The sequence below is a fragment of the Vicugna pacos genome, chromosome 14, assembly GCF_048564905.1.
Source record: "Vicugna pacos chromosome 14, VicPac4, whole genome shotgun sequence".
Taxonomy (NCBI): domain Eukaryota; kingdom Metazoa; phylum Chordata; class Mammalia; order Artiodactyla; family Camelidae; genus Vicugna; species Vicugna pacos.
Genome location: NC_133000.1, coordinates 5,927,668 through 5,949,766, shown reverse-complemented (window position 1 = coordinate 5,949,766; position 22,099 = coordinate 5,927,668). Strand labels below are relative to the sequence as shown.

Sequence of the window (22,099 nt, the reverse complement as noted above, 5' to 3'; positions counted from 1 at the left end):
CTTTATAAACTTCTTTAGAGATGTGCCTTCAGGCAACAAAAGCAAAAATAGACAAATGGGATTATGTTAAACTTAAAAACTTCTGTTCATCAAAGGAAATAACAGAGTGTTAAGGCAACCCACAGAATGGGAAGGAATATTTGCAAATCATGTATCTAATAATGGATTAATACCTAGAATATATAAGGAACTTCTACAAGTCAACAAAAACAACAAAGAACAAATAACATGATTTAAAAATGGGCAAAATACTTGAATAGAAAGTTCTCCAAAGATGATATAAAAATGGCCAACAAACATGTGAAAAGATGCTCAACATCACTAATATCAGATAAATGCGAATCAAAACCACAGTGAGATATCACCTCACATCCACTAGTATGCTCACTATCAAAAGATAAGAAAATAACAAGTGTTGGTGAGGATGTGGACAAATTGGAACTCTTGTGCACTGTTGGTGAGAATGTAAAATGTTGCAGCCACTGTGGGAAACAATATGGAGATTCCTCAAAACATTGAAAATTTGACTACCATATGATCCAGCAGTCCCACTCCTGGGCATATACCAAAATAATTCAAAGCAGGTTTTTGAAGAGATAAATTGCAAATCCATATTTATCCATTATGCACAATAACCAACAGGTGGAAGCAACTAAGATGAATAGATACATGTGGTCTGTATATACAATGAATTATTATGCAGCCTTAAAAAGGAAGAAAATCCTGTCACATGCTACAGTATGATTGAACTTTCAGCACACTCTCCTAAGTGAAATAGGTCAGTCATGACAGAACAGATACTATATGATTCCACTCACATAAAGTATGTAAAATAGTGAACATCATAGAGACAAAGTAGAAAAGTGGTTGCCAAGGGCTTGGGGGAGTGGGAATTTATGTTTAATGGATATTCAGTTTCAGTTTTGCAAGATGAAAAAGTTCTAGAGATCTGCTGTACAACAATGTGAATGTACTTAGCAAAACTGAATTGCATGCTTTAAAATGGTTAAGATAGTTAGGAAAAAAAACCTGACCTCTTAAATCCTAGCACCGAGCCTACTTGGTTCTACCTCTCAAAGCTGTATAGAACGCCTTCACCTTTTCCCTACAACGCATGCATCTGAAGACTTATACTATGGCCCCTTGAACCAGCTGCTCTATTCCAGAGCTACATCACTCTGGCTATCTGGTCACCCACCCCAGCTGGTCCTGAATCTGCGGTGCTGTAGCAGGACCGTGGGCATCCTTGACACCCTGAAGCCCACCGTGGCAGAGGAGAGGCCCTGTCCCGAGCAGTCAGTGGGAGCAGAGCGGCACAGGGTACCAGGGAGGGGAGGACGGCGGGTGGGGTGTGGGCCGGGAGAAGTCAGGCTGAGCGAGCAGAAGTAGGCTGTGTGTTGCCCTGACTTCACCGCGTGAGTATTCCCTACACACATTCACGAGTTTGCTAGAAGAGAAGAGAAAACCAGTATCCCTGAAACTCACATGGTTCCTTTATACTTTTTAAGGCATTTTACAAATGGAGCCTGTTAAATTTACTGCTCACCGCAACCATTAGGGGCGGGCATTTCAGGAAGAGAAGGTCTTGGTCAGGGAGATCAGGATTTACGCTGGTCTCCTAAGTCCTTGGTGGGTGGACCCTGCCCACTCTGCTGCCTGCCTTGGATTTCACAGAAAAACAAACAGAAAGCCAAACAAGTAAAATAACAACAAAACCGAAAAGACCATTTGCTAAATTGTCCCAAGTGTTATAATTTTGGCGGACTGAGAACATTTACACAGAGACAGAGGAGACAGACTGAACTGGTCCTCAGATCAGAGTGCACATCCATGAGGGCATTTGTGGGGTGCCCTCAGGTAGGGCCCTCCCTGAGCCAGGAGCACTGGGGCCTGTCCCTGGCTCTGCTGGGAGACCCCAGCCTGCTCCACCCAAGGGTGAGAGAGCCCTTACAGTTCCCACTTTGGAGAAAGAGCAGGCCCCTCCCCAGAGTTGCATAAGAGGAGCCAGGAGTATCCTTAGGGAAACCCTCAGGTCTGTGACCTCGCCCTCCGCAGGCTGGGGGTGGGGGGCCGCTCCTGCAGGCTGGAAACAGGGGCAGCTGAGAGCAGGGGTTGAAGGGGAGAGAGGCCCTGGCAGCCAGGACAAGCACTTGCGGGTATCAGCAGGGCCCTGGGCTGTGCACACCACCCAGGCCCTGCCGTTCCTCTAGTTGGCACCAGCCCCTGAGGCTGCACATTCGCTTCTACTAACTCTATTTTCCCCTCTGAGGATGCTCTCCCTGGCCATTTTAACCTAATTTCATCAGGATAAACCAGTTAGGGAAGCAGAAGGAAGAGGCCAGAGGAGCATTTCCTGGGAGTCTGGAGCATCAGGCCCCCCAGGAATGAGAAAAGGGCTTGTCAGCTTGCATAGAAAGAAAGACATTTTTACTACAGAAGACGCTCCCTGGCGTTCTCACCCACCGGATGCGGGGCCAGGGCGAGAGGAGGTGCAGAGAGGAAGGTGGAGGGCTTTCTGCAGGGAGCCAGCTCCCGGGCCTCTCACTGATAGATCTAGTTGCAGACAGTGATATTTAAAATATTTAACAAGCAAGCTTGGCCAATCAGAGCTGTCCCGGCGGGGCCTCTGCGCCAGCTCCTGGAGGCCCCCTGCTGGGCCATGTGCTCCCCCTTTGGCTGCAGGATGGTGGGAGGTGTGGGGGGCCCTGGGGAGGGTTCTGAGCTGCAGCTGTGAAGTGTTTCCACATGAACACGTGTTGTGACTGTGGCGGTTCGCAGCGGCTGAGTGTTGGGTGGGCTGGGGATAAGAGCTGCTCTGCTGGTCCTGATCGCCTCTCCTATCTCCTGGAACCCCCTAAGTGCTTATTCTAGACTCTACCAGCATCACTGTGTGGCCTCGCCCAGTTCACTGGCAGAATTGCAGATGTTTGCTCCCCCCATGCAGAGTCAGGCAGTGCCGGATGTCCTGGGGAATGGCAGGGTGCCTCCTGGCCTGCCGGACCTCTTGCGTAGGTCTGACATCCCAGGAGCAGGCAGCTCCTGCTCTACCAGGAGGAATCGCTCTGGTTTTCTCACCCTCTCCTTGCAGGATGACGTGTAGCTGGAACACGCTGGCGGAACGGCGCCTCATCTCATCAGGAATCTAGGGCTCTTCCTGTAAAGAGGAGGGGTCTGGGCTTCCAGAACCACTGGCAGATGTCTGCTGGGAGGGGCCTCCACACCTGCCAAACCGCCAGCTTCCTTTCTTATTCTCAAGGGCTCTGGGGAACACGAGCATTTGAACAAATGTGTCCTATGTGCTGTGGTTTCCACTTTCCCTGAAGACTGGCTGTCTCGTCTCCTGAGAGTGAAAAATCAGGCAGCCGAGTTTCCTGAGATGGGAGGCAAGACGTGGCATGTGAGGCGATGTACGTTCCTCTAGGAGCCTCCCTTCCTGAAACCAGCCCGGGTGGCGGGCGGGGACAGATGAGACTCCTTGTCCTGAAAGAGGAGACCATAAGGTTCTCTTTTCACTCTCCCAACCTGAAATCTTCTCTTCTGGTGAGGCTTGAAATAGAGCACTGCATTTTATTATTATTTCTATACATATTACTTTTACTTCATATATATGTATATAGTTTAAAAATTCATGTGTTTATGAGGTTTATAAAGCAATCACAACCCAGTGCCTTCTGCCCCACCCATTCTTACCTCCAGTTACTGCTCCCCAGAGCCCACCACGGGCTATGATTTTAGTTGTGCTCCTGGTATTTGCAGCAATCATTCTAAATAACATGTTTATAGAGCTGCATCTTTGTTAATTTCAGAAGTCATCTACTGACTTATTGCTGTGAAAGATGAGGTTTAGCTTCCCTCCCCCCTCGCAGACACAGATGTTCCCACCTCTCCCTCACTTCCCCACAGAGCTCCTCTCTCCTCCCATCTCACGTGCCACCCATCATTAAGATGTACCATTATTATGAGACACTACAAAAGAACAAAGTGCTCCCAGTTAAACTATGAAACAATACTTTCTTATCACATTGGCTGCAAGATGCAGTCTGATTTTCAAGATGTTAAAATGGGGGAAATCTGTGCATGTTAGAGTATTACACATTTGGGGTCATCACAATTTCTGATTAAATCACTGATCAGTATTTGCATTGTTTTGATTATGTACACAGTGTACTGTAATTACATTTCTATTCTTGTCTATCTCTCCCCATCCATGTTAATAATTGCCTTGTCTATTTAATTGTGTAGTTTTGGGGGGTGTTTATGAGTAATTCATCCCCTGACTCTCCTCAACGTGATGAATGCATTGGTAACCTCTCAGTCGCGTTTTCCTCCCTGTGGGCACATCTTCCTGGATCTGTCTTCCTGCCGCAGACTCAGGGCTGGTTCCTTCTTGGCCCACTGCAGTGATCTTCTCAGAGCTTCCCTTCAGCGTCATCCTGGGAATTCTCTCTCCTCTCCTATGTGGGATCCTATTTCCTGGAGCTCCCATGGCCTTTCTTGGGTAATTTTTTGTTTTGCTGGAGCACATCCTCCAGTAGATTCCTGAGAAAGGGTTCATGGGAGGTAAATGTTTGGGAACCTTGTAAGTGTCTTTATTCTACTGCTGCACTTGATAGCTTGTCTGGGTATGGAACTCGACTTTGAAACGCTTTTTCTTTGTATTAGCGGCTTCCCTCCAGTGTCTGGTGATCTCCCGCTCACACGAAGGTGATGTGTGCCTGAGCAAGACCTATTGGCCAGCGGGCTCTGTGCTGGTGATTCTGCTGTGATCTGGGTGGTTCACTGGGGGATCCTGCCAGGTCAGTCTCTGGAAGTCTTTTCTCTTGTACTCGTCAGCTTCCCTGGAGATGAGTCATCTGATCTTCTGCCTGTGGGGTATAAGCCTCACTGCCAGCATTCTAGGAGCCAAGAGCGGGGAGGAGAGTGTGGGGTGTTACAGTCCAAAGTGCAGACGGTCATTTAATCCCATTTCATAGTGGATCACGTGCCGGCTCCCAGTTGTGCCTGCTGTTCTGGGGATCTCTGATTCAACCTTTTCTCCCAGGGCTGGGCAGGGGCAGGGCCGGTTGCACAGGTGTGGGGCATCTCCTAGCTCTTTGCACCAGTTTTTGATCCATTTGTTTCCAGCACACCTGCACCCATGCTCTGCACCAAGGGAAATGATTTCTGTTTCTTTCTAAGGTTCTGTGCAAGCTGCTTTGCTTCTCCCAGGCTTCCCTCCCTGCGGGCTCAGGTTTGGGCTGTATCTCCTCCTTTCAATTAATTACCTCTCATTCACTTGTTTTTCCAGTATACAAAATATTGTTGACATTTTTGGTCTGCAGTTGTCCCCATTCCTGTTCTCGTATCCTTATGGGTCTAGACAAGGTGTGTTGGTGAATGTTTGACAAGTGGCGCTCGGGGGCAGGGGTAGCCCTGATTTGTAGTGGCGCAGTTTGTGTGGTATAAATTCTACTGTGGCTGTTTCAAGCTACCAAGAGGACATCACTGAACCTGCAGATGGGAAGAAACGCAGAGTACCACAGCAATATGTAGTGCTTCCACCACAGAGATACAATCGACAGAAACACTAGCTATCAGTAACCCCAAGAGAATATATAGTTGTAAAATTACTATTGAGTGGTAAGTTTTGAGAATGTATTAGCTTTGATTTCAATGTAATTTTTTAAATTGTTAACTTATATAGTTTAGTTTTAAAAACAACCATATTTAACAACTGGCTCAAAAAAATTCCTAAAAATTTAAGTCAGTTCTCACAAGCCAGTATCAGCTGGCTCTGGCATACCACTGGGTTAATGACTTTTTAATGGGTTGATTGTTATTTCAGTATATTATTGAAAAACTGTTTTTCTAAAACACTAATTTGAAAAGATACATGCACCCCAATGTTCATAGCAGCACGATTTACAATAACCAAGACACGGAAGCCACCAAATGTCCATCAGCAAATGATTATATTAAGATTTGATATATATACACAATGGAATATTACTCAGCCATAAAAATAATGAATTAATATCATTTGCAGCAACATGAATGGAACTAGAGAATATTATGCTTAGGGAAATAAGTCAGAGAAAGACAAATACTATATATCACTTGTGGAATCAAAAAAAATAATACAAATGAATGTATATGCAAAGCAGAAACAAACTCACAGATAGATACAGAAAACAAACTAGTGGTTACCAAAGGAGAGGGAAGAGGGAGGGACAGATTAGGCGTATGGCATTAATAGATACAAACTACTATATAGAAAATAGATAAGCAACAAGGGTATACTGTATAGCACAGGGAGTTAACACCCATTATCTTGTAATGACCTATAGTGGAATATAATCTGCAAAAATACTGGATCACCATGCTGTGCACCTGAAGCTAACAATATTGTAAATCAGCTAGACTTCAATTAAAATAACTGGTTTTCAGTTTGCAGCTCTACAGCATACGGTTATCATTCCTTAATATTGAGAGTTTCCCCCCAGTTTTACTGAGATAACTCGTATATTGTTAACACAATGGTAGTTTCATCCAAAATTCACATTGTCTAACTGTAACTCTCAATCTGTGGTGAGGAAAGGATGACACCTCAGTGGAATGAACGATGCTTGACTTGAGGAGTAAATAGAAGAGTTAAGGTAAAATGAGGCACAGGTAGATGGTCAGCCCAGGTGATCTCGGAGAAGAGGGATGTCAGCACGACTGGGCATGAGGTCACACTAGGGCAAGGCTGCAACTGGGCCAAACTTTCTGTTTTGATTTACTCTCCATTTTTAAGAAGACTGTTTAGTATATCTGTGTTTCTTAGTTCTCTGAAGTCGTGCCAACCAACCTCTACTCCAAACGCACGTGACTGGGAAGGGTCCGTGTTACAGCGTTGAGTGACTGCCCAGAGCCTTTCATTAGCTAAGCTCAAAGTGTTTTACCAAAAGTGCCTCATTAAGTCTCACCACACCCCAGTGTGGGAGTAGACAGGGAAGATCATTATCCCCATTTCACAGAAGGAGGAAACAGAGGCCTTAGAGCGAATCAACCATAGCCAAGACTAGCTTGCCAGCCTGCAGATCCAGTCTGCCTTCATTTCATGATAGTATGTGCTTAGGCACTGATTTGTATTTTCTGCCTCTATCTAGTCAAGTAAAGGTGCAAGTTTTATTGCCTGACACATCGAATAGTTCTTTTCAGCCCTAACTTGCATGATTCTGGCTTTGACTTTTGTTGACCCTCTCACACCTTCCTACATTTTATAGTATCTTATGTACATTATGCAACATGACTCCAGTCTGGCTATAGGAATAGGGGAGAATTGACAAGAGCAGAAGGTTGTACCATTTGGGTAACAAGGAGAGGACCAGATACTGTGGTTTGGCCTCCATAGTGAGCAGACCACAAAGCATTAATAATAAATAGACCAAAACAGACAATAGACTTTTTGACCATTTATTATGTGCCTCACATGGAATTTAGTACTTTCTATGCATTAGCTCATTTAAATTATTTTAATCTTCACAACAACCATTTGTGGTTGGTGTTAATGTTATCCCTATTTCACAGATGAGGAAATTGAAACTTACAGAGTCTTAGGAAACACAGCTGGCCTCTTGGCTCTGGTGACCGGGGCAGAGATGGACTTGTCACCCAACAAAGTCCCAAACTAGGATATTCTGAGCTGAGCCTAGCGGAAGAACCCTTCTTTCTCTGGTCACAGAGTCATTTGACTGTGAACCCAGTGAGGTGGGCTCCTTTGTCCACTGCTGGTGAAGAAAGCTCTCTGTAGGAGGAGAGAATGAAATTCACACACAGAAAAGCAGAGACAAGGATGAGGAGAAAGCATTCTGATGGAATTCAGATCCTTGCCTCTGAGTCCCTGCCTCCCTTATCTAAGCTAGTTTGAGTTCAGCTTTTGTCACTTGGCCACTGGCAGAGCCCTGACCAATACAGTGTTTAAGCATGGCTAGCTAGACGTTACCATATTTACCGGGATAGGAGAGCCCACTATTGGGCCCCTTGGACCTACCCTAATCTATGTCAAATCTGTAAGCAGGTAAACTTTCCCCACAATACAACCCTTCTTCTACTTCTGAGTACATCCTGTGTCTCATCCATAAGATTCTTCTCTATCTCTTGTTACTTGGCTCAGGCCTCCTAATGCTATCCTGATAATGAAGTCATCTTAGAGTCAATATGCATTACTTTGTCTTCTGACCCCAAGAGGCAGGAGAAAAGTCATGGTACTAACAATACAAACAATATGATGGCATGATTGGCCTCAGCTGTGAGGCCTGCACGATTTCACAGGCCAGAATATATATATTTTTAATAGGGTAGGGGTTGGAAGGACATCACAGAGTTGTCAACTTTTTATTTTGCCAAACATGGTTAGTTGGCTTAACTTTATCCTTCTCTAACTCTTCATTCATTCATTATTTATTAACAAGTTTCATAAATACTCTGCTGTAAGCCCCAAGGATACAAAGCAATCTTACAGTCAAGTCACTAGAAAACAATAAAAGCCACACTAATTCTTTCTAAAATTCCACTTTTCACTTCACTTTATACCTCTGATTGCCTTCCAGAATTCAGGGGACAGTATAAGGAGATTGTCAGTCATTCTTATTGGCAATAATTTAAAAAGTGAGTTGGAAGCTAGGAGGTGAAGGAGGTGAAGAGGAAGACCTGGCAGTAGAGGCTGATGTGGTGCAGGCTCAGGGCAGGTGCGGGGAGCCGTGCGGGCCAAGGGCACAGCCTTCCCAGGAGCGCAGGGAATCGAGAGGCCTCCTGCTCTGACTTTGGGATGAAGTAGGTGCGGGTGATAACCCGACGCTAGGCCTTGAGGGACTGCAATCATTCTCACCCCCAGGTACCTGACTAGTAAACCACATTTGGCTAAAGTTGTGCCTTTAGGATTATATCCTGAGCAAGACTCAGAGCAAATCAATGAAAGAGGCACTCGTGTTGCACAAAGGGCCAGGCAGAAAAAGCCTCCTTGGTGTACATAGTATCTGCATCTAACTAACCAAAATCAATTATAAGAATCTTCTGAAAATTGTTGGCAAGGAAACCTGAAAAAGTTTCTAGTAAGCAAAGCATCATAAAATGGAAATTGTGCAGTACCCACTACTTCTAATTTAATGTGTCCTTGATAAGCTCTTTATATACTGTATTGTCTGCTGTTTTATTTCAGTCAAAGTAAAAATGACTTATTAGAGCCTTTGTAGACTCGCTTTTAACCGTGGCCCCCAAGCTCCCCTTCTTTTGGGAGGCTTCAAGTTCCTGGGCCCCCCGTTCTCTTGCTGAGGGGGCTTCAGCGATGCAGTACTTTGGCTGGGGACTGTGGTGAGCAGCCTGCAGCAGGATCCTTCATGCTCCCTGCCTCCTGGGGTTCACACTCCTGCACAGCCCCCCCCAACACTGTATGGGAGTTGGTCTTTGTGACCGATTGGATACGATTGGTGTTTATTTCCACAATTAGATTTTAAAAGACACTACAGCTTCCACATTGAGTGCTTTCTCTCTCTCTCTTTCTTGAATCACTTGTGCAGGAAGCCAGCTGTCATGTTACAGGGACACAGTGTATGGAGAGGTGCATGAGGCAGGGAACTGAAGCCACTAGCCAACAGCTAGTGAGGAACTGAAGTTACTGACAACTGCTGAGTGCCCTGGGGAGTGGTTCCTCCAGCCCCAGTTGAGCCTTCAGATGGCTGCAGTCCTGGCTTGACTATAATCTCATGAGAGGCCTGAGTCCGAACCCCTCAGTGAGATCACTGCCAGATTCCTGGTCCTCAGAAACTATGAGAGAACATAAATGTCTGTTGTTTTAAGCTACTGAGTCTGGGGGCAATTTGTTACGCAGTGGTAGATAATTAATACAGAGAGGGGAGACAGTATTTATGCCCTGCTACCCTTACTCTCAGGGAGTCCCTCCTTACATCTGCACAGACAGATGTCCAGGTCCCCGATTATAGGGGTGGAGGCATCCTCACTTCCTTGGCTGTCACTGTTAGACCTGTGCTATCGCTGGTTGGTTGGAGGTATGGACCAGGAAGCACACGTAGACTCTACAGGATGAGGCTGAGGGTTCTTTCTGTCCCGTCCCACCTGCATAGAGTATGGGAAGCATTCTGTGCACATGTAGGCTTTAGAAATGGGTATAAATTTTAACAAATAAAGTTTAATTGTTTATGTCTTATTGCAAAAGCAATGATATCTGTGGTATAAAAAAATAAAAAAGCAAGACCATTAAATACTGATAATTCCACTGTGCAGATATAAATGCTATTAATAACTGGAGCACTTCTATGAATATTTCTGTCTCTCTATGTATTTCACACAAATAGATAGTATATAATAAGTGCTATTTTTTGACTTGTTTTTCCATTAAATATATTATGAACCTGTGTGTATGTCATTAACATATAATGTCGTCTACAATTATAATCTTAAATGGCAGTATAGCACTCCATTATACAGATGTTACAATTTTTCAAGCTAACTCTTTTTGTTGGATAAAAATTTGTTTATTCTTGCTCTTATAAGAAATACTATAATGCATACGTTTGTAGGTAAATATTTGTATCTCTCCTTGACTTTCCCCCTTTAGGATTAAATTACTAAAGTAGAATGATTGGCTTAAAGCCATTTTTCTAAATTTCTAAATTTTTTAAAAATACACTTTTCGAGCTTTTTCTGTGTATCACCAAATTGTTTCCAGAGAGGTCTTCTGCTTTATACTCCGTGAAGCTTACTAGTGTGTCTAATTCTTCAGACCCTTGCCAGCACTGGGTAATTATTTTTCATCTTTCTGGCCTGGTATGTGAATGGGCAACACAAGGAGTTTTGGAGAAATGTAGCTTCCGTTCAGAAATTGGCAGCAGCTCTGAGTGTGAGCAAGCACCACGCTAGCCCAGCACCCAGGCTGGTGTGAGGGAAGCGAAGCCTGAGTGGAGCCTGTCCCTCCGCATCCTGCTTGGAAGCTGAGGAAGGAAGGTGGGGGCTCGTGTGTATGTGTGCAGGGTGTAAGAGAGATGGCCCCACGTAAAAGATTCAAACCCTTCGGTCTGGTAATTATACTTTTGGGAGTTTAGCCTAAAGAAAAATCCCACTGAAAGGAAAAAGGGCATACAGTCGAAAGAAGTTTATTGTAACATTACTCATAGTAGGGAAACCTTATCAACGACTCAGCGGAGAACTGGTTTAAGAAACTGGGGAATATCAACTTGATGGAATATTATGCAGCTGTTAAATTAGCAATTACAATGATTATGCAGAAACATGGGAATAGAGTCAGGATATAATGTTAAGAGCAAAAGAAGGATGTGCAGTTTTAGCATTTAGAGCAATACCCTCGGCAAGTCCTCGTGGGAAGCACACAAACTGAAAACAGTTGTCAGAGGGAGGGACACCCCAGGTTTGGAATTTTTCTCTAAGTCATTGTTGGGCGGTCACGATGAAAAGTAACCACTTGGAAAGAGGTGGCAGGAGGTTCGTGCAGAGAGAAGAGTAATGTGCTAGAGGGACAGTCCCGGGAAACGCTGGGTCAGCCCGAGCCCCTGCCGAGGGTGGGGAGAGAGCGGGGCTCGCAGGCCAACAGCTCGGCTGGAAGCCAGGCTCCACTTCATACCAGAAGTATGAGCCCAGACAAGTTATTTAACTTCCTGCAGTTTAGTTTACGGAGCTGTAAAAGCGGATGAATAATGCCTGCTTGTGCCGTTGGTGGGGGAGGGGAAGGGGCCTCTGGGCCTGGAGGCGGGTCTGCGGTAGGTGCAGGGGGAGCAGTGATGATGATAAAAAGTGATGCTGCTCTTTTCCTGTATTCGTCTTTTCATAATTATTGATACGACAATAGAGAGAAGGAAGTGCAGCCAAGAGAAAATATTTGCACATCTATTTCTGGCAAATGTAAACCACACGATTCTGTCCAAGACAGAAGGGAGTGAGGGGGTGAAGACTTTCTCAGCTGGATGGTTACAGGGCCAACTGAGCAGTGTCTCTCCTGCCTCCCTGTTAAGTGATTTATCTGGACACTTTGATGGATGATGACACAGCATTGAAGAGTCTCACAAACCCGCCAGCCTTCTGCTGTGTACCTACCGCAGGAGTAAAATTGGTCCTGAAAAGGTGATGGCGAGAAAAAAGATCTCAGAACAACTTACATAATATCTATCCCTGTGTTGTTTAAGGAAATCAGTTAGACAGTCTAATCTAGGGGGACAGAAACTCTGGGCTGGCTCTTGTTGGAGCAGTGGTTTGAAATCAGCCCAGGAAGGACGGGCAGCCCTACATTTTGCTCTCTTGTGATGTCAGCACAGTTTGCCAATCACATTTGGATCTGCAGAGTCTCTGGCACCAGGGAAAACTCAGGAGGTGGAGAGAAAATGTCCTGACTTACAGACACTCAGTAGAGAGACTCAGTGGCCGCCTGATGCAGGGAAACCTGTGACCTAAAATTGTCTGTCTTTTTGGGGGACGGCAGGCTAGGAAGACGGGGACAGTGTCTCAACTCTACCCACCCCTTTTGTAGGGGGAAAAAAAATCAGCACCAGGTTTGTACCAAGTCCTTTCCGACAAATTCCTTGTCATCTTGAGAACCTTTTTACTTTTTCCTCTTCAAAAAATCTTCCAGCAAAACAAACAAACAAACAAACAAACAAACAAAAAATCTTCCAGCAGTAACAGCAGCTCAAATAACCAGCGTTATTTCGGCGTTAAAATGCAGGCTCTGTGGACCTCTTATGCAGACAGATGCAATTTCAAAGGAAACCTCTTTTGCTGGGTAGTCAGTGTTACACAGGGATTTGGGGAGTTAATCTTCACCGTTTCTGTTGTTGGAGAGGAAGGAAAAGCTACTCTTTCTAACCACCCTTCCCTGTGGGCGTCTGTCTCCTTTGGTACCCTGGAATTATGGAGAAGACGAAACTCAGAGTGGTTACCCACTCCCCGCTCAAGCCCCTGGGCTGGGCTCTCCTTAAAACCTGCAAAACAGATGGTTGTTGATCAGAGTTTTAAGGATCCCAGAGTAGACATTCTGTTAACTGGTGTCAGTGCTTCACCTGCTTTCAACTGAATCACTTTTTAAAAATTATACCACCAATAGTGGGAATTCTAAAATTGCAAAAATCCGTGCAGAAGCTCCCCACCTGCATAAATCACTGGCAACCATGTTGCTACAGTTTACATTTACTGCAGAGAAAGCTGGAGTTTAGGAAACACAGTTTTTAAAAATACAGTGTTGTTTTTTTTTCCCTCTGAGAGCATTACAGGAACAAACCAGTCCTTTTCCTCCTGGGGCCAGGGCTGCTTCATCAAGAGTCCTGCCTTCAGAACCCCAGCTAAGAAGACCCAGACCTTTTGCCTTGTGTGTCCTCAGCCTCCAGAGGACAAACTCCCCGCTCCACTCCTCTCCAGGATGGGGATGGGCAGGAAGCCCTGCGGCTCAGCAAGTGTCTACTGGGACCAGTCTCCCCAGTGTCTGCAAGACTCTTTTGGGTTAAAGGTTGGCAAACTATGGACCAGGAGCCAAATTTGGCCCATTGCCTGTTTTTATATAGCCAGTGAGCTAAGAATTTTTTAACCTTTGAAGTGGCTGAAAAAAAATTAAAAGAAGAATACTATTTCATGACATGCATGTGAAATTCAAATTTTAGTGTTCATAAATAGCTTTATTAGAACTCAGCCTTGCTTATTCATGTATGTCTCATTTGTTACTCCTGTGGCTGCTTTTATGTTAAAATGGTCCTGTTGAGTAGTTGTGATGGAGCTGACCCTGTATGGCCAGCAAGTCCTACAGTATTTATCATCTGGCCTTTCACAGGGAAAGTTAATTGACTTCTGTCTCAGAACCTCCCATCACCTCGGAATCAGTCTCCTCACTTTCCGCACAGGGAGCAGGCAGTAACCTGATCCCATCAACACTGTGGTTCTTGCTCCTAGGGCAATACACCCCGAACACATCATTCCTTCCCTAGTCTTGCTGTTGGGTTGACCATTGGGAGGGCTGGTGCAGCCATCTTTGGGGGCTGGGAGGGGGAGTACAGAGCAGGAAAGAGGGAGGTGTCTGCCCAGTGGTTTGCAGTAATCTTTAGACTGTGAGATTATTAGGATTTGCTGTATTCAGCTGTGGGGTCTAATTCTCATTCTGAAGAGTTAGAACCAACAGGTTGTGGGATGCAGGAACCAAGAACAACTCCTCTGTTTGGTTGTTTGGTGCCGTGTATGGAGTTGGGGAAGACTGGGGAGGGAAAAGTGTGGGCAGGGAGAAAGAACACTCAGCAGTCCACTTTGCATGGACCAAGTGTGTGATTCATTGAGAGGATGAGTAGACAACTGGTCAGCCAAGTCTGGAATGGAAGTCTGACTTCTTGACAGATGCAGATGGATGGTTTGGAAAGCCTGGGTAGTAGATGACATTGCTGAGGGAGTGTGTGCGGATAGAAAGAGAAGTAGGGTAAGGACTGATAACAAGCCCTTCAACATTTGGTAGTCAGTGGAGGAAGAAGAACCCACAAGGGCTGGATTCTGAATGCCTTGTTCACTGCTACATCCTCACCAGTGGACGCCATGCCTGGCATTCACTATTTGCTCAGTAAATTATCTATTGACTGTAAGTGAACTAGAATTTCAGTTCCTAGAATCTTCCACACACTCGCTCTTTCTCTCCTTCCCTTTCTTCTGCCTTCTTTCTTCCCTGTTACGTGTTAAATGAGTCAGGAGCACCAAGCACCCCAGCCATCCTTGGGCTTCCTTTCTTCCCTGGCTACAGCGCTGGGTGAAACTAGTTGATGGTCCAGTGAATTAGTCAATGTATATCCTCCTTTTTGTCTATATAGGTGGTTTTTTAAAATGTTACACTTGTTCCTGTTGAACCCCACCCTCTTTAAGAGCTATTTTTTTTTGTTCAGTTAATGCTATTTTGACTTCTGTTCCTACCTTCTTACTAATGCCTCACAACTTGGAGTCATCTGTGATCTTAATTAGGAAGTTCTCAGTTACATCACTGGGGTAAAGATAGAGACGTTCTGCACGGGCTCCAGCTCTGACATGAGTGAGATCACGCAGGATGCTTCCAGGCTGGGGCTGAGTCATCAATAAGCCACCTTTCGGGTGATATTATGCAGCTCTGCGTCTGCACCTAAGAAAGGAAAGAATCTCTTTTTTTTCTTTCTGTCTTGTTGATGAAAAGTCATTGGCGATGGAATCTAAGGTCATACATCAGCACAGAGAGATTATGTCTCTTACTTATTCCTTATCTACATGGCCTATCAACCACCCAAGAAAATTAAACTGGTCTGCCAAGATTTGATCTTCACGTGCCATTGAAGTGAATAAAAATTGATTGCTTGTTCTTGCCGGACTCACTCTTGACACTGATGAGAAGTGGACTTGTATTATGGCCTGCGTGGGTGTTGCATGAGGTGGGACAAGGGGAATCAGAGAGACCTAGAGAGGCTCAGGGTCATTCTTTGCACCAGGCATTATGCCAGGCACTTTACGAGGATTTGCTCCTTTAATGTTTTCAACAGCCCAGAGAGGTTGGTATGACGGTTCCTGTTGTTCAGTTAAGGAAATTGAGGCTTGGAAGGTACAGGATCTTGTGCAAGGCCACATAGCTGGTTGGCAGCAGAGAACTTGAACTTCAGGTCTTTCGCATGGACTCCCGGCAGTTATAGATGCATGGTAACCTGAACAGTATCACATTGTGCGAAAGACTATCTTTAAACTTCTAAGGCTTCAAACATCGCCCGGGTACAGATGACTTCAAAGTTTATCATCTGCCTTCTAAGACTCAGTCCCCATCTCCAACTGCCTGCTGGACATTTCCACTCAGATATCATTCTAACAACTACAGCTCAACATATAAACTCAAACAGTTATCTTCTCTCCAAAAACCAGGACCTCCCCACTCCTCTTGTCACCATCCTGTACTTTTCCGTGGTACAATAGTCTTTCAGCCTTTTCAAAATTTGAGTTATCTTTAAGCCCCTCCCTGCAGATTCTTTCTCTGAAGTAATTTCTTGTCTCCATCTCCCATTTTCTATTTCCACCATCCTTTCTGCCTTGATTGCCTAGGGCTTAGATTCCTGCAACAGCTAAATACACTTTTCACCAGCTATCACAGGTAAAACTCTGCCTGATCAAGTCAGTTCCTTCCTTAAAAGTATGGCCCTCAATTTTGTCTGCATGTTGGAATTACCTGGGGAATTTTAAAAGTACTCAGAATTACATATGTTTTGGGTCTTCCGAAGCACAGCATTGGTATATCAGTGATAACAGGGACCACATCGGGATTCTTTGTATCTCTGAGGCCAAGGATGCTCTCCTGAGGTTCTGGGGACCAGACACAGTCCTCAGGCATTAAGGAGGTGTGACTATAACCCACTCTTGTCTCTTTGGGCCAGATGAGGGCAAGCAGGCTTGACTGCCAATAAAGAGCCAAGTAGATGAAATTTAGCATCGTTGCACCCCCTCACTTTCTGATATTCCCCCCAAAAGGCATCTGCTGTGTTTTCTAGTGACTGACTCAGGTGAATGGTGCCTCTGTGAGGGCTTTGACCCTCCCACTAAACGGCCGTGCTTTAGACTTGGAAGTTTCACAGTTTACATATTTTCTGACCAACTTGCTTAGAATTTGCCTACAAAGGACAGTTGGTTGGCAAATCTGAACAATTAATCCAGAATATAATGGCTTAATGCAGTATTTTGAAAGTTGTGTTCCATATAACATGAGTACTATAAGGTGTTCCAAAAAAAAAAATTCCATGGCCAAATAATTTGAGCAAATCTCTTGAGATGCACTTTAGCATGTTAAATGCTCTGAGAAGGTCTGCATTAAAAACTTTCATTTAATTTAGTTCATTTGTTACTAATAAGTTCTCCAAACTCATTTGATCATGGAACCCTTTTATTTTCAAGTGCCATATTCCAAAACTAAGACACCTGTGCCTATAAGATACATTATGATTTCAGAACTGTTAAGGAGAAAAATGGTCAATGATGATTATAAGGTACATCTGTTATAACAAGCATCCTGATTTCAGAGACATTAAAATGTGAAAGATCATGCATCTTAGTCTTAAGCAAATCCAGTAATACATAGTAACTTCCCTTGAGACTAGGCTTTTGTGGAACACCTTGTGGGGAATTACTGAGCAAGATCGCTCTATTTTCATAGGGATGTTCTGAATGTGCTCCAATGGTGGAACATGGGCAATGTGGTAGAAAAGCCAGGTAGAGGAGGCATTTGAGGGGAGAAGGTTTTTCCAGCAGCTGCCATTGGCCTATTTTCAGAAAGATTGGCCTGGGGAAAAAGGACGATGTCCTTGTTGCCAGAAGCCTAGGCTCTGGCTGGCAGAAGAACACGATGGCCAAGTACTGGAGAGGGGAGTGGCAGAGACCCCAGGGGAAGGGAAAATGCCCCAACCACCTGGCTTTCAAATGCTGGGAGAGAGCCTCTGGCTTGCCCAGTGCCAGGTATCCTGGAATTGCAAAAAGTTAGTGCATTTGGCGGGGCAGGAGGAGCAGGATGTGCGTGTAAGTGTTGAATACCAGCTGTGCCCTATTCTGGCTGTGTGGATGGGCTGAGTTTCTTAATGGATCCGAATGCCAGTATCTTAATACATAAGTAGAATTAGCGTGATAATAACAAGCGTCAGAGTAATTTCATTTGGGCTGTATTGTAGAGAAGGCTGGCGACGGTGGTCTAACCAAGTAACGCTTTCTCTCGTCACACTTCTCAGGCATCCCTGAGGCAGGCGTTTGAGGGAGGGTTGGTGACATGGGGGGGGGGGCTGCTTTTTCCTTCCTGCTGCATGGTCCTCAGTGTGAGGCTTTTGTCTTCACATAGGTGTCCTTGTAGTCACAGGAGGGCTGCGCGACCTCCCACTGAACTCTCCATTCCAGGCAGGAAGGTGAAGCAAGGAAAGGAACAAAGGGAAGCCCCCCAGACTGTCCCAGAAATCCCCGGCCGACTTCCAGCGAGAGCCCACTGGTCAGCATCCACCCACACGATCACTCCCGGATGCCAGGGTGTCTGAGTGAGCACGCGTTAGCGGCCACTTTGCTGCTGTGAATGGAAGTGGGATTCTGCCACAAAGAAAGAAGGCAAACGTGGCTACTGGGTAAGGAGCTAGTGGCGTTTGCCCCGGACGCTGACCTCTCAGCACTGTGAGAGGTGTGACTGAGACAATGCGTAACAGAGGTGACCCTCGTTGCCTGGCCCGAGTAGATGTGCAACAAATGTTCTTCTTCCTGTATCTCCCGCAGCGGATAATGGTCCATCTCTTCCCCCTTCCTTACGGTTGGAAAATAAGCTGTAACTTGTGGTCGTACCACAAGGTGGCATGTGACAGGTAATGGAGAGGGAGCCGGAAACCTGGCTGGGAACCCTTTGGCCCCGCAAACAGTGGAGAAGGATGGAAGGGACCGGGTGCAACAGGAAGCCCGGGGACGCCACCTTGTACCTGGGACATCAGTCAATACTCTGTCCCAGTCAGAGAAGCCAGCGTTTGGTTCAAAGTCCTTGCCTGACTGTCCCAGCCGATGGCTCCGTCTCCTTTGTACTCCCAGAGGGAACACTGCATGCACAATGTCTACCACTCTATGACACCTCTTTATTGTCACTTTCATGTGTTCACGACAAACAGACAAACAGACTATAAACTCCTTTAGGGCGAGGTCTGCTCCTTGTTTATCTTTGTCTGCTACAGGCCAGCCCCAGTCCTCCCAAAGACTCAGGGCCTCCCTGGGAGCCAAGCCAGGGAAACTGAAGTGTGAAGCTGCCTGGGGTAAAGAGGAGTGGCACCCTGGGTTGTAGGAGCTCACATTTAAATACAAATCAGACTTGGGAAAACAAAGGATCCCAGCAACCATCCAGCAATGCCTACTAACCCGACAGAAACAGTTTGTCTTGTGCCTTCTGATAGAAGTACTTGCCTGGGGAGAATTCCTGTCAAAAAATCAAACTTGCATCTGATCTAGCTTCCAGACAGAACTACAAACTACAGGAAAGAAAGGAGATAAGGGGAACATGTTAAATGATACCATAGGAGTGCAGTTAGGAAGATGTGGACTGTGGGCAGCTCTGTAGGACAAAATGAGTCAGTTTCTTCAACAAATAAATTGCAAGGAAAATACAAAAAAAATTGGAGGGCAAACCAGTAGCCTAAGAGAGATTTATCAATCAGTTGCAATATATACTTTTTGGGGGGGGTTCCTAATTCAAACAAACTATAAAAAAAATTTGAGACAGTGAGAGAAATTTGAACACTGACTTGTTTACAGAATTATTATTTTTTAGGTAATGATATGGCAGTTGTGTTTCTGAAAGAGTCCTTATCTTTTAGAGATGCATGCTAAAATATTTTAGGGATAAAATGATGCTAGCAATTTGCTTCAAAATAGCACAGTATGTGTGGAGAGGGTGGACAGGGCTGTGGATGACTTGACATCATTGTATGACAGGTACATAGAGATCATTGTCTTAATCGCTCTAATTTTTATTTGTTTGAAATGTTCATAATAAATGGAGGCGGGGGGAGACTAAAGAGGAAAAATCATTGGGCCAGCCAAAGCAAACCCATAGCAGACAGAGGTGGATTTACCATGAAGCTGATGAAACTCAAATTTCAGGACCTCTCACCGGACAAGCCTGTCCAAGAGAATTTTGTATTCATGATTTTTCTTAAAGGGGGTTCTCAAATTGTAAGCACTTCAAGTCTCACGAAGCTTGAATCTACCCCTGATGGCAGGCAGCCGCTTAACTCCCATTTTAGATGCTCAGTAAATGTTCCCCGATATAATTTTAACAAACACTTCTTAATAAAAATTTTCAAATTTTCACAGCGGTAGATGCATCGTATAAAGAGCCTCATGTACCCTTCCCCCAATTCACTTTATCAATATTTTCCTGTATTTGCTTCATGTTTTCCTCTTTCTTTCCTCCTCCTCTTCCTCTTTCTTCTTTTTCACCCCTAAGTACTTCTCTGTTTCTCCATTTTCTCTCCTAACCAGGACATTGTGATCATGTCTAACAGAATTGAAAATAACCCTTTAATGTTTTCTAAGACTGCAATTTCCCTAATTGCCTCAAAATGATTAGTTCTTAAGCAGAGGTCTCCAATTAAGGTCAGAAAGATGAAATCAGAGCCATTAAAGAATTATCTGCCTTTTTGCATTAAACGTTAAAGTCATGCCTCCCCTCACAAGTGGTACTGTGTGAAAATATCGACCCAAGTTGCCCCTTTTGGGCTGAGAAAGTTAGAAGACGTGTATTTCTCAATGGCCTCTAAGGGTGAGTAAACAAGACATTCACAGGTTAGCTGAAAGAAGAGCTTATTTAAAATCTAAATAAAACAACCTATGCCTGTGAGCTCTGTTCCTTGTTTCCGCAGGTAGTAGCCAGCGTTCTCCCTTCAGCGTGACCTTTACTTTTAGCTTCCTCACTTTGTAATTATCTAATGTCTCAAGCAGGCTTTGCGTTCTGCTGTTTTGGACTAAACTAGGTCTCCCGAAATGCATACATTGAAGTCTTAACCCCCATGTGACTGTATTTGGAATTAGGACCTTTAAGGGGGTAAGGTTAAAAGAGATCATAAGAGGCCCTAATTCAATAGGATAGATGTCCTTATAAAAGAGGAAGGGACACCAGAGCCCCCTCCCCGCACTCCCCTTCCTGCGCACAGAGGAGAGGCCATGTGAGGACACAGGGAGAGGGCAGCCAGCCACTTGCAAGCCGGGAAGAGAGGTCTCACCAGACCCCAGCCCACTTGCACCTTGATCTCGGACTTCTAGTCTCCAGAACTGTGAGAAACGTTTCTGTTGTTTAAGCCCCCCAGTAGGCAGTACTTTGTTACGGCAGCCTGAACAAAATAACACACTACGTGGTCTGCACTGTGGTAGAACAGAATGTGTCCTCTATGCAGGACCCTAAGCACACCACATTTAGATAGCTTTCCAGGCATAACGAGGTGGAGGCCAGCAAACTGCGTGTGTGGACGTGCGCGCACACACGCGTCGTCAGATAAAGGGCAGTGAGGAGGAGGGAGGGGGAGCGCATCAGATGTGAAACGAGCAGGTCTTTAGGGAGCTTACGAAGCACACTGCCTCTGTAGCATCCAGCGGTAAAATCATCCAGGAGTAAACTGACTTGTAAACTGGACACTCCCTCCTCAGGGCTTCCCGGGGAGCAGTGAACCCCCAGCAGAAGCAGGAGAGGCCCTTGCCCTTGGGCAGCATGAGTGACTTTGGCAGCCAAGGCTGAGCTGGATTCTCTTCTTTGCGATGCAGAATCTAAGAGAGAACTCTGGTGTCTCAGATTCCCTCTTAACCGTATTTGAAGACAGGCCGCACTTTGAAGGTGCATCCAGGGAACAGAAAGTGCTTTAGAGGATAGTGTGGTCTGCACACTGACCTAGTGCATCTCACTCACTGATTGTTCTCTGCTTATTTCCTTCCTTCTGCTCGACACAGAGACTGCTCATGCCAGTCCCTGGGGCAGAGTGGTGGGTTACCTGCTGTGGCCCGATTCTCCTCCTTTGCCCTTGCTGGACGGAATCTCTCTGTTGGACCCTCGTCCCTCCTAGGCCACTGGATCACCACCTCCCATCACCTCCAGTCAGTGGCGAGAGACAGGGTTGGGGGAGCACGGTCACCTGATGTGTTTGCAGGACTTTGCCGGTGTCAGCCGAGCAGTTCGTTTATTTGGTCACGTAAGCATCCATCCCTAGCTTGCAACCCACGTTTATGTGAGCGCCTCTGTCTGTTACCGTGTCTGGAGACACATCTCTGGAGACACAAACTCGAGTAAAGCACAATTCCTGCCTTAGGGGGAGAGAGTCACAGAAACACAACTTTTTAGCCCTGCAGAGCCGCGGCACCAGCACGTGCCCAAGGCCTTGCTTTGATCCCAGTCCTTCCCCTGCAGACCTGCAGATTCCCTCTTCCCCCAGTGGGTCTGCCAAAGGCAAAAATATTAATACCAACCATCTAACCCAAAAGGTAGAGCATTACGTTGACCAAAAGGGTATCTGTTATAAGAGAAACACCCTACGTGTTGTTGGAGTGGCAGAGTGGGGGAGGGGCTCTAGGACCTGCAGGGCGGGGGTGGGGG

The 22,099-nt window shown here is 45.5% G+C and overlaps 1 long non-coding RNA gene across 1 annotated transcript in view; it reads left to right on the top strand.

Moving 5' to 3' along the window:
• LOC107033990 (uncharacterized) overlaps nucleotides 1-22,099 on the top strand; it is a 64,399-nt gene that overhangs the window by 34,439 nt on the left and 7,861 nt on the right. The gene's annotated exons all lie outside the window — the stretch shown is intronic.